The 12,440-nt window shown below is 22.0% G+C and overlaps 1 protein-coding gene across 1 annotated transcript in view; it reads left to right on the top strand.

Moving 5' to 3' along the window:
* Window positions 1-12,440, top strand: part of LOC143234885 (cell adhesion molecule 3-like) — a 48,764-nt gene that overhangs the window by 23,960 nt on the left and 12,364 nt on the right. The gene's annotated exons all lie outside the window — the stretch shown is intronic.

The following is a 12,440-nucleotide window of genomic DNA, read 5'->3' as shown; positions in this document are numbered from 1 at the left end:
CAACTTCTTGAAGATAACAGTATTACATATTATGTACTGTTTTGTTTTATTATCATTATAAGTGAACAACAACTTCTTGAAGATAACAGTATTACATATTATGTACTGTTTTATTATTATCATTATAAGTGAACAACTTCTTGAAGATAACAGTATTACATATTATGTACTGTTTTATTATTATCATTATAAGTGAACAACTTCTTGAAGATAACAGTATTACATATTATGTACTGTTTTATTATTATCATTATAAGTGAACAACTTCTTGAAGATAACAGTATTACATATTATGTACTGTTTTATTATTATCATTATAAGTGAACAACTTCTTGAAGATAACAGTATTACATATTATGTACTGTTTTATTATTATCATTATAAGTGAACAACTTCTTGAAGATAACAGTATTACATATTATGTACTGTTTTATCATTATTATTCTTGATTATAAGTACTGTTTTATTATTAACAACAACTTCTTGAAGATAACAGTATTACATATTATGTACTGTTTTATTATTATCATTATAAGTGAACAACTTCTTGAAGATAACAGTATTACATATTATGTACTGTTTTATTATTATCATTATAAGTGAACAACTTCTTGAAGATAACAGTATTACATATTATGTACTGTTTTATTATTATCATTATAAGTGAACAACTTCTTGAAGATAACAGTATTACATATTATGTACTGTTTTATTATTATCATTATAAGTGAACAACTTCTTGAAGATAACAGTATTACATATTATGTACTGTTTTATTATTATCATTATAAGTGAACAACTTCTTGAAGATAACAGTATTACATATTATGTACTGTTTTATTATTATCATTATAAGTGAACAACTTCTTGAAGATAACAGTATTACATATTATGTACTGTTTTATTATTATCATTATAAGTGAACAACTTCTTGAAGATAACAGTATTACATATTATGTACTGTTTTATTATTATCATTATAAGTGAACAACTTCTTGAAGATAACAGTATTACATATTATGTACTGTTTTATTATTATCATTATAAGTGAACAACTTCTTGAAGATAACAGTATTACATATTATGTACTGTTTTATTATTATCATTATAAGTGAACAACTTCTTGAAGATAACAGTATTACATATTATGTACTGTTTTATTATTATCATTATAAGTGAACAACTTCTTGAAGATAACAGTATTACATATTATGTACTGTTTTATTATTATCATTATAAGTGAACAACAACTTCTTGAAGATAACAGTATTACATATTATGTACTGTTTTATTATTATCATTATAAGTGAACAACTTCTTGAAGATAACAGTATTACATATTATGTACTGTTTTATTTTATCATTATAAGTGAACAATAACTTCTTGAAGATAACAGTTCTTGAAGATAACAGTATTACATATTATGTACTGTTTTATTATTATCATTATAAGTGAACAACTTCTTGAAGATAACAGTATTACATATTATGTACTGTTTTATTATTATCATTATAAGTGAACAACTTCTTGAAGATAACAGTATTACATATTATGTACTGTTTTATTATTATCATTATAAGTGAACAACTTCTTGAAGATAACAGTATTACATATTATGTACTGTTTTATTATTATCATTATAAGTGAACAACTTCTTGAAGATAACAGTATTACATATTATGTACTGTTTTATTATTATCATTATAAGTGAACAACTTCTTGAAGATAACAGTATTACATATTATGTACTGTTTTATTATTATCATTATAAGTGAACAACTTCTTGAAGATAACAGTATTACATATTATGTACTGTTTTATTATTATCATTATAAGTGAACAACTTCTTGAAGATAACAGTATTACATATTATGTACTGTTTTATTATTATCATTATAAGTGAACAACTTCTTGAAGATAACAGTATTACATATTATGTACTGTTTTATTATTATCATTATAAGTGAACAACTTCTTGAAGATAACAGTATTACATATTATGTACTGTTTTATTATTATCATTATAAGTGAACAACTTCTTGAAGATAACAGTATTACATATTATGTACTGTTTTATTGTTATCATTATAACTAAACAACTTTTGAAGATAACAGTATTACATATTATGTACTGTTTTATTATTATCATTATAAGTGAACAACTTCTTGAAGATAACAGTATTACATATTATGTACTGTTTTATTATTATCATTATAAGTGAACAACAATTCTTGAAGATAACAGTATTACATATTATGTACTGTTTTATTATTATCATTATAAGTGAACAACTTCTTGAAGATAACAGTATTACATATTATGTACTGTTTTATTATTATCATTATAAGTGAACAACTTCTTGAAGATAACAGTATTACATATTATGTACTGTTTTATTATTATCATTATAAGTGAACAACTTCTTGAAGATAACAGTATTACATATTATGTACTGTTTTATTATTATCATTATAAGTGAACAACTTCTTGAAGATAACAGTATTACATATTATGTACTGTTTTATTATTATCATTATAAGTGAACAACTTCTTGAAGATAACAGTATTACATATTATGTACTGTTTTATTATTATCATTATAAGTGAACAACAACTTCTTGAAGATAACAGTATTACATATTATGTACTGTTTTATTATTATCATTATAAGTGAACAACTTCTTGAAGATAACAGTATTACATATTATGTACTGTTTTATTATTATCATTATAAGTGAACAACTTCTTGAAGATAACAGTATTACATATTATGTACTGTTTTATTATTATCATTATAAGTGAACAACTTCTTGAAATAACAGTATTACATATTATGTACTGTTTTATTATTATCATTATAATAACAGTATTACATATTATGAACAACTATCATTATAAGTGAACAACAGTATTACATATTATGTACTGTTTTATTATTATCATTATAAGTGAACAACAACTTCTTGAAGATAACAGTATTACATATTATGTACTGTTTTATTATTATCATTATAAGTGAACAACTTCTTGAAGATAACAGTATTACATATTATGTACTGTTTTATTATTATCATTATAAGTGAACAACTTCTTGAAGATAACAGTATTACATATTATGTACTGTTTTTTTATCATTATAAGTTAACAACTTCTTGAAGATAACAGTATGACATATTATGTACTGTTTTCTTTTTATCATTATAAGTGAACAACTTCTTGAAGATAACAGTATTACATATTATGTACTGTTTTATTATTATCATTATAAGTGAACAACTTCTTGAAGATAACAGTATTACATATTATGTACTGTTTTATTATTATCATTATAAGTGAACAACTTCTTGAAGATAACAGTATTACATATTATGTACTGTTTTATTATTATCATTATAAGTGAACAACTTCTTGAAGATAACAGTATTACATATTATGTACTGTTTTATTATTATCATTATAAGTGAACAACTTCTTGAAGATAACAGTATTACATATTATGTACTGTTTTATTATTATCATTATAAGTGAACAACAACTTCTTGAAGATAACAGTATTACATATTATGTACTGTTTTATTATTATCATTATAAGTGAACAACTTCTTGAAGATAACAGTATTACATATTATGTACTGTTTTATTATTATCATTATAAGTGAACAACTTCTTGAAGATAACAGTATTACATATTATGTACTGTTTTATTATTATCATTATAAGTGAACAACAACTTCTTGAAGATAACAGTATTACATTTTATGTACTGTTTTATTATTATCATTATAAGTGAACAACTTCTTGAAGATAACAGTATTACATATTATGTACTGTTTTATTATTATGATTATAAGTGAACAACAACTTCTTGAAGATAACAGTATTACATATTATGTACTGTTTTATTATTATCATTATAAGTGAACAACAACTTCTTGAAGATAACAGTATTACATATTATGTACTGTTTTATTATTATCATTATAAGTGAACAACTTCTTGAAGATAACAGTATTACATATTATGTACTGTTTTATTGTTATCATTATAAGTGAACAACTTCTTGAAGATAACAGTATTACATATTATGTACTGTTTTATTATTATCATTATAAGTGAACAACTTCTTGAAGATAACAGTATTACATATTATGTACTGTTTTATTATTATCATTATAAGTGAACAACTTCTTGAAGATAACAGTATTACATATTATGTACTGTTTTATTATTATAAGTGAACAACTTCTTGAAGATAACAGTATTACATATTATGTACTGTTTTATTATTATCATTATAAGTGAACAACTTCTTGAAGATAACAGTATTACATATTATGTACTGTTTTATTATTATCATTATAAGTGAACAACTTCTTGAAGATAACAGTATTACATATTATGTACTGTTTTATTATTATCATTATAAGTGAACAACTTCTTGAAGATAACAGTATTACATATTATGTACTGTTTTATTATTATCATTATAAGTGAACAACTTCTTGAAGATAACAGTATTACATATTATGTACTGTTTTATTATTATCATTATAAGTGAACAACAACTTCTTGAAGATAACAGTATTACATATTATGTACTGTTTTATTATTATCATTATAAGTGAACAACTTCTTGAAGATAACAGTATTACATATTATGTACTGTTTTATTATTATCATTATAAGTGAACAACAACTTCTTGAAGATAACAGTATTACATATTATGTACTGTTTTATTATTATCATTATAAGTGAACAACTTCTTGAAGATAACAGTATTACATATTATGTACTGTTTTATTATTATCATTATAAGTGAACAACTTCTTGAAGATAACAGTATTACATATTATGTACTGTTTTATTATTATCATTATAAGTGAACAACTTCTTGAAGATAACAGTATTACATATTATGTACTGTTTTATTATTATCATTATAAGTGAACAACTTCTTGAAGATAACAGTATTACATATTATGTACTGTTTTATTATTATCATTATAAGTGAACAACTTCTTGAAGATAACAGTATTACATATTATGTACTGTTTTATTATTATCATTATAAGTGAACAACTTCTTGAAGATAACAGTATTACATATTATGTACTGTTTTATTATTATCATTATAAGTGAACAACTTCTTGAAGATAACAGTATTACATATTATGTACTGTTTTATTATTATCATTATAAGTGAACAACTTCTTGAAGATAACAGTATTACATATTATGTACTGTTTTATTATTATCATTATAAGTGAACAACTTCTTGAAGATAACAGTATTACATATTATGTACTGTTTTATTATTATCATTATAAGTGAACAACTTCTTGAAGATAACAGTATTACATATTATGTACTGTTTTATTATTATCATTATAAGTGAACAACTTCTTGAAGATAACAGTATTACATATTATGTACTGTTTTATTATTATCATTATAAGTGAACAACTTCTTGAAGATAACAGTATTACATATTATGTACTGTTTTATTTATTATCATTATAAGTGAACAACTTCTTGAAGATAACAGTATTACATATTATGTACTGTTTTATTATTATCATTATAAGTGAACAACTTCTTGAAGATAACAGTATTACATATTATGTACTGTTTTATTATTATCATTATAAGTGAACAACTTCTTGAAGATAACAGTATTACATATTATGTACTGTTTTATTATTATCATTATAAGTGAACAACTTCTTGAAGATAACAGTATTACATATTATGTACTGTTTTATTTATTATCATTATAAGTGAACAACTTCTTGAAGATAACAGTATTACATATTATGTACTGTTTTATTATTATCATTATAAGTGAACAACTTCTTGAAGATAACAGTATTACATATTATGTACTGTTTTTTTATCATTATTATCATTATAAGTGAACAACTTCTTGAAGATAACAGTATTACATATTATGTACTGTTTTATTTTATTATCATTATAAGTGAACAACAACTTCTTGAAGATAACAGTATTACATATTATGTACTGTTTTATTATTATCATTATAAGTGAACAACTTCTTGAAGATAACAGTATTACATATTATGTACTGTTTTGTTATTATCATTATAAGTGAACAACAACTTCTTGAAGATAACAGTATTACATATTATGTACTGTTTTATTATTATCATTATAAGTGAACAACTTCTTGAAGATAACAGTATTACATATTATGTACTGTTTTTTTTTATTATCATTATAAGTGAACAACTTCTTGAAGATAACAGTATTACATATTATGTACTGTTTTATTATTATCATAAGTGAACAACAACTAAGATAACAGTAACATATTATGTACTGTTTTATTATTATCATTGAAGTGAACAACTAAAGATAACAGTATTACATATTATGTACTGTTTTATTATTATCATTATAAGTAAACAACTTCTTGAAGATAAGAGTATTAAATATTATGTACTGTTTTATTATTATCATTATAAGTGAACAACTTTTTGAAGATAACAGTATTACATATTATGTACTGTTTTATTATTATCATTATAAGTGAACAACTTCTTGAAGATAACAGTATTACATATTATGTACTGTTTTATTATTATCATTATAAGTGAACAACTTCTTGAAGATAACAGTATTACATATTATGTACTGTTTTTGATTATTATCATTATAAGTGAACAACTTCTTGAAGATAACAGTATTACATATTATGTACTGTTTTATTATTATCATTATAAGTGAACAACTTCTTGAATAACAGTATTACATATTATGTACTGTTTTATTATTATATTACAGAAGATAACAGTTACATATTATGTACTGTTTTATTATTATCATTATAAGTGAACAACTTCTTGAAGATAACAGTATTATTATTATGTACATATTATAAGTAACAACTTCTTGAAGATAACAGTTTACATTACTTTTTATTTTTATCATTATAAGTGAACAACTTCTTGAAGATAACAGTATTACATATTATGTACTGTTTTATTATTATCATTATAAGTGAACAACTTCTTGAAGATAACAGTATTACATATTATGTACTGTTTTATTATTATCATTATAAGTGAACAACTTCTTGAAGATAACAGTATTACATATTATGTACTGTTTTATTATTATCATTATAAGTGAACAACTTCTTGAAGATAACAGTATTACATATTATGTACTGTTTTATTATTATCATTATAAGTGAACAACTTCTTGAAGATAACAGTATTACATATTATGTACTGTTTTATTATTATCATTATAAGTGAACAACTTCTTGAAGATAACAGTATTACATATTATGTACTGTTTTATTATTATCATTATAAGTGAACAACTTCTTGAAGATAACAGTATTACATATTATGTACTGTTTTACATTTATTATCATTATAAGTGAACAACTTCTTGAAGATAACAGTATTACATATTATGTACTGTTTTATTATTATCATTATAAGTGAACAACAACTTCTTGAAGATAACAGTATTACATATTATGTACTGTTTTATTATTATCATTATAAGTGAACAACTTCTTGAAGATAACAGTATTACATATTATGTACTGTTTTATTATTATCATTATAAGTGAACAACTTCTTGAAGATAACAGTATTACATATTATGTACTGTTTTATTATTATCATTATAAGTGAACAACTTCTTGAAGATAACAGTATTACATATTATGTACTGTTTTATTATTATCATTATAAGTGAACAACTTCTTGAAGATAACAGTATTACATATTATGTACTGTTTTATTATTATCATTATAAGTGAACAACTTCTTGAAGATAACAGTATTACATATTATGTACTGTTTTTCTTGATTATTATCATTATAAGTGAACAACTTCTTGAAGATAACAGTATTACATATTATGTACTGTTTTATTATATTATAAGTAACAACTTCTTGAAGATAACAGTATTATTATGTATATTACATATTTGTACTGTTTATTGTTATCAAAGTGAACAACTTCTTGAAGATAACAGTATTACATATTATGTACTGTTTTATTATTATCATTATAAGTGAACAACTTCTTGAAGATAACAGTATTACATATTATGTACTGTTTTATTATTATCATTATAAGTGAACAACTTCTTGAAGATAACAGTATTACATATTATGTACTGTTTTATTTTATCATTATAAGTGAACAACTTCTTTGAAGATAACAGTATTACATATTATGTACTGTTTTATTATTATCATTATAAGTGAACAACTTCTTGAAGATAACAGTATTACATATTATGTACTGTTTTATTATTATCATTATAAGTGAACAACTTCTTGAAGATAACAGTATTACATATTATGTACTGTTTTATTATTATCATTATAAGTGAACAACTTCTTGAAGATAACAGTATTACATATTATGTACTGTTTTATTATTATCATTATAAGTGAACAACAACTTATAAGTGAACTTTGAAGATAACAGTATTACATATTATGTACTGTTTTATTATTATCATTATAAGTGAACAACTTCTTGAAGATAACAGTATTACATATTATGTACTGTTTTATTATTATCATTATAAGTGAACAACTTCTTGAAGATAACAGTATTACATATTATGTACTGTTTTATTATTATCATTATAAGTGAACAACTTCTTGAAGATAACAGTATTACATATTATGTACTGTTTTATTATTATCATTATAAGTGAACAACTTCTTGAAGATAACAGTATTACATATTATGTACTGTTTTATTATTATCATTATAAGTGAACAACTTCTTGAAGATAACAGTATTACATATTATGTACTGTTTTATTATTATCATTATAAGTGAACAACTTCTTGAAGATAACAGTATTACATATTATGTACTGTTTTATTATTATCATTATAAGTGAACAACTTCTTGAAGATAACAGTATTACATATTATGTACTGTTTTATTATTATCATTATAAGTGAACAACTTCTTGAAGATAACAGTATTACATATTATGTACTGTTTTATTATTATCATTATAAGTGAACAACTTCTTGAAGATAACAGTATTACATATTATGTACTGTTTTATTTTTATCATTATAAGTGAAGATAACAGTATTACATATTATGTACTGTTTTATTATTATCATTATAAGTGAACAACTTCTTGAAGATAACAGTATTACATATTATGTACTGTTTTATTATTATCATTATAAGTGAACAACTTCTTGAAGATAACAGTATTACATATTATGTACTGTTTTATTATTATCATTATAAGTGAACAACTTCTTGAAGATAACAGTATTACATATTATGTACTGTTTTATTATTATCATTATAAGTGAACAACTTCTTGAAGATAACAGTATTACATATTATGTACTGTTTTATTATTATCATTATAAGTGAACAACTTCTTGAAGATAACAGTATTACATATTATGTACTGTTTTATTATTATCATTATAAGTGAACAACTTCTTGAAGATAACAGTATTACATATTATGTACTGTTTTATTATTTATCATTATAAGTGAACAACTTCTTGAAGATAACAGTATTACATATTATGTACTGTTTTATTATTATCATTATAAGTGAACAACTTCTTGAAGATAACAGTATTACATATTATGTACTGTTTTATTATTATCATTATAAGTGAACAACTTCTTGAAGATAACAGTATTACATATTATGTACTGTTTTATTATTATCATTATAAGTGAACAACTTCTTGAAGATAACAGTATTACATATTATGTACTGTTTTTGAAGATTATTATCATTATAAGTGAACAACTTCTTGAAGATAACAGTATTACATATTATGTACTGTTTTATTATTATCATTATAAGTGAACAACTTCTTGAAGATAACAGTATTACATATTATGTACTGTTTTATTATTATCATTATAAGTGAACAACTTCTTGAAGATAACAGTATTACATATTATGTACTGTTTTATTATTATCATTATAAGTGAACAACTTTTTGAAGATAACAGTATTACATATTATGTACTGTTTTATTATTATCATTATAAGTGAACAACTTCTTGAAGATAACAGTATTACATATTATGTACTGTTTTATTGTTATGATTATAAGTGAACAACTTCTTGAAGATAACAGTATTACATATTATGTACTGTTTTATTTATTATCATTATAAGTGAACAACAACTTCTTGAAGATAACAGTATTACATATTATGTACTGTTTTATTATTATCTTTATAAGTGAACAACTTCTTGAAGATAACAGTATTACATATTATGTACTGTTTTTTTATTATGATTATAAGTGAACAACTTCTTGAAGATAACAGTATTACATATTATGTACTGTTTTATTTTATCATTATAAGTGAACAACTTCTTGAAGATAACAGTATTACATATTATGTACTGTTTTATTATTATCATTATAAGTGAACAACTTCTTGAAGATAACAGTATTACATATTATGTACTGTTTTATTATTATCATTATAAGTGAACAACTTCTTGAAGATAACAGTATTACATATTATGTACTGTTTTATTATTATCATTATAAGTGAACAACTTCTTGAAGATAACAGTATTACATATTATGTACTGTTTTATTATTATCATTATAAGTGAACAACTTCTTGAAGATAACAGTATTACATATTATGTACTGTTTTATTATTATCATTATAAGTGAAGTAACATATTATGTACTGTTTTATTATTATCATTATAAGTGAACTTGAAGATAACAGTATTACATATTATGTACTGTTTTATTATTATCATTATAAGTGAACAACTTCTTGAAGATAACAGTATTACATATTCTGTACTGTTTTTGTTATTATTGGAAGTGAACAACTACTTATTGAAGATAACAGTATTACATATTATGTACTGTTTTATTATTATCATTAGAAGTGAACAACATCTTGAAGATAACAGTTCTACATATTATGTTCTGTTTTATTATTATCATTATAAGTGAACAATAACTTCTTGAAGTTAACAGTATTACATATTATGTACTGTTTTTTTATCATTATAAGTGAACAACTTTTGAAGATAACGGTATTACATATTATGTACTGTTTTCTTTTTATCATTATAAGTGAACAACTTCTTGAAGATAACAGTATTACATATTATGTACTGTTTTATTATTATCATTATAAGTGAACAACTTCTTGAAGATAACAGTATTACATATTATGTACTGTTTTATTATTATCATTATAAGTGAACAACTTCTTGAAGATAACAGTATTACATATTATGTAATTGTTTTATTATTATCATTATAAGTGAACAACTTCTTGAAGATAACAGTATTACATATTATGTACTGTTTTATTATTATCATTATAAGTGAACAACAACTTCTTGAAGATAACAGTATTACATATTATGTACTGTTTTATTATTATCATTATAAGTGAACAACTTCTTGAAGATAACAGTATTACATATTATGTACTGTTTTTGTTATCATTATTATCATTATAAGTGAACAACAACTTCTTGAAGATAACAGTATTACATATTATGTACTGTTTTATTATTATCATTATAAGTGAACAACTTCTTGAAGATAACAGTATTACATATTATGTACTGTTTTATTATTATCATTATAAGTGAACAACTTCTTGAAGATAACAGTATTACATATTATGTACTGTTTTATTATTATCATTATAAGTGAACAACAACTTCTTGAAGATAACAGTATTACATATTATGTACTGTTTTATTATTATCATTATAAGTGAACAACTTTTGAAGATAACAGTATTACATATTATGTACTGTTTTATTATTATCATTATAAGTGAACAACTTTTTGAAGATAACAGTATTACATATTATGTACTGTTTTATTATTATCATTATAAGTGAACAACAACTTTTGAAGATAATAGAATTACATATTATGTAATGTTTTATTATTATCATTATAAGTGAACAACTTCTTGAAGATAACAGTATTACATATTCTGTACTGTTTTTGTTATCATTGGAAGTGAACAACAACTTATTGAAGATAACAGTATTACATATTATGTACTGTTTTATTATTATCATTAGAAGTGAACAACATCTTGAAGATAACAGTTCTACATATTATGTTCTGTTTTATTATTATCATAAAAGTGAACAATAACTTCTTGAAGTTAACAGTATTACATATTATGTAATGTTTTTTTATCATTATAATTTTGAACAACTTCTTGAAGATAACAGTATGACATATTATGTACTGTTTTCTTTTTATCATTATAAGTGAACAACTTTTTGAAGATAACGGTATTACATATTATGTACTGTTTTCTCTTTGTCATTAAAGTGAACAACTTCTTGAAGATAACAGTATTACATATTATGTAAATTGTTTTATTGTTATGATTATAAGTGAACAACAACTTCTTGAAGATAA

This window comes from Tachypleus tridentatus, chromosome 12 (assembly GCF_004210375.1).
Source record: "Tachypleus tridentatus isolate NWPU-2018 chromosome 12, ASM421037v1, whole genome shotgun sequence".
Classification (NCBI taxonomy): domain Eukaryota; kingdom Metazoa; phylum Arthropoda; class Merostomata; order Xiphosura; family Limulidae; genus Tachypleus; species Tachypleus tridentatus.
This window is presented reverse-complemented; position numbering and strand designations above follow the sequence as displayed.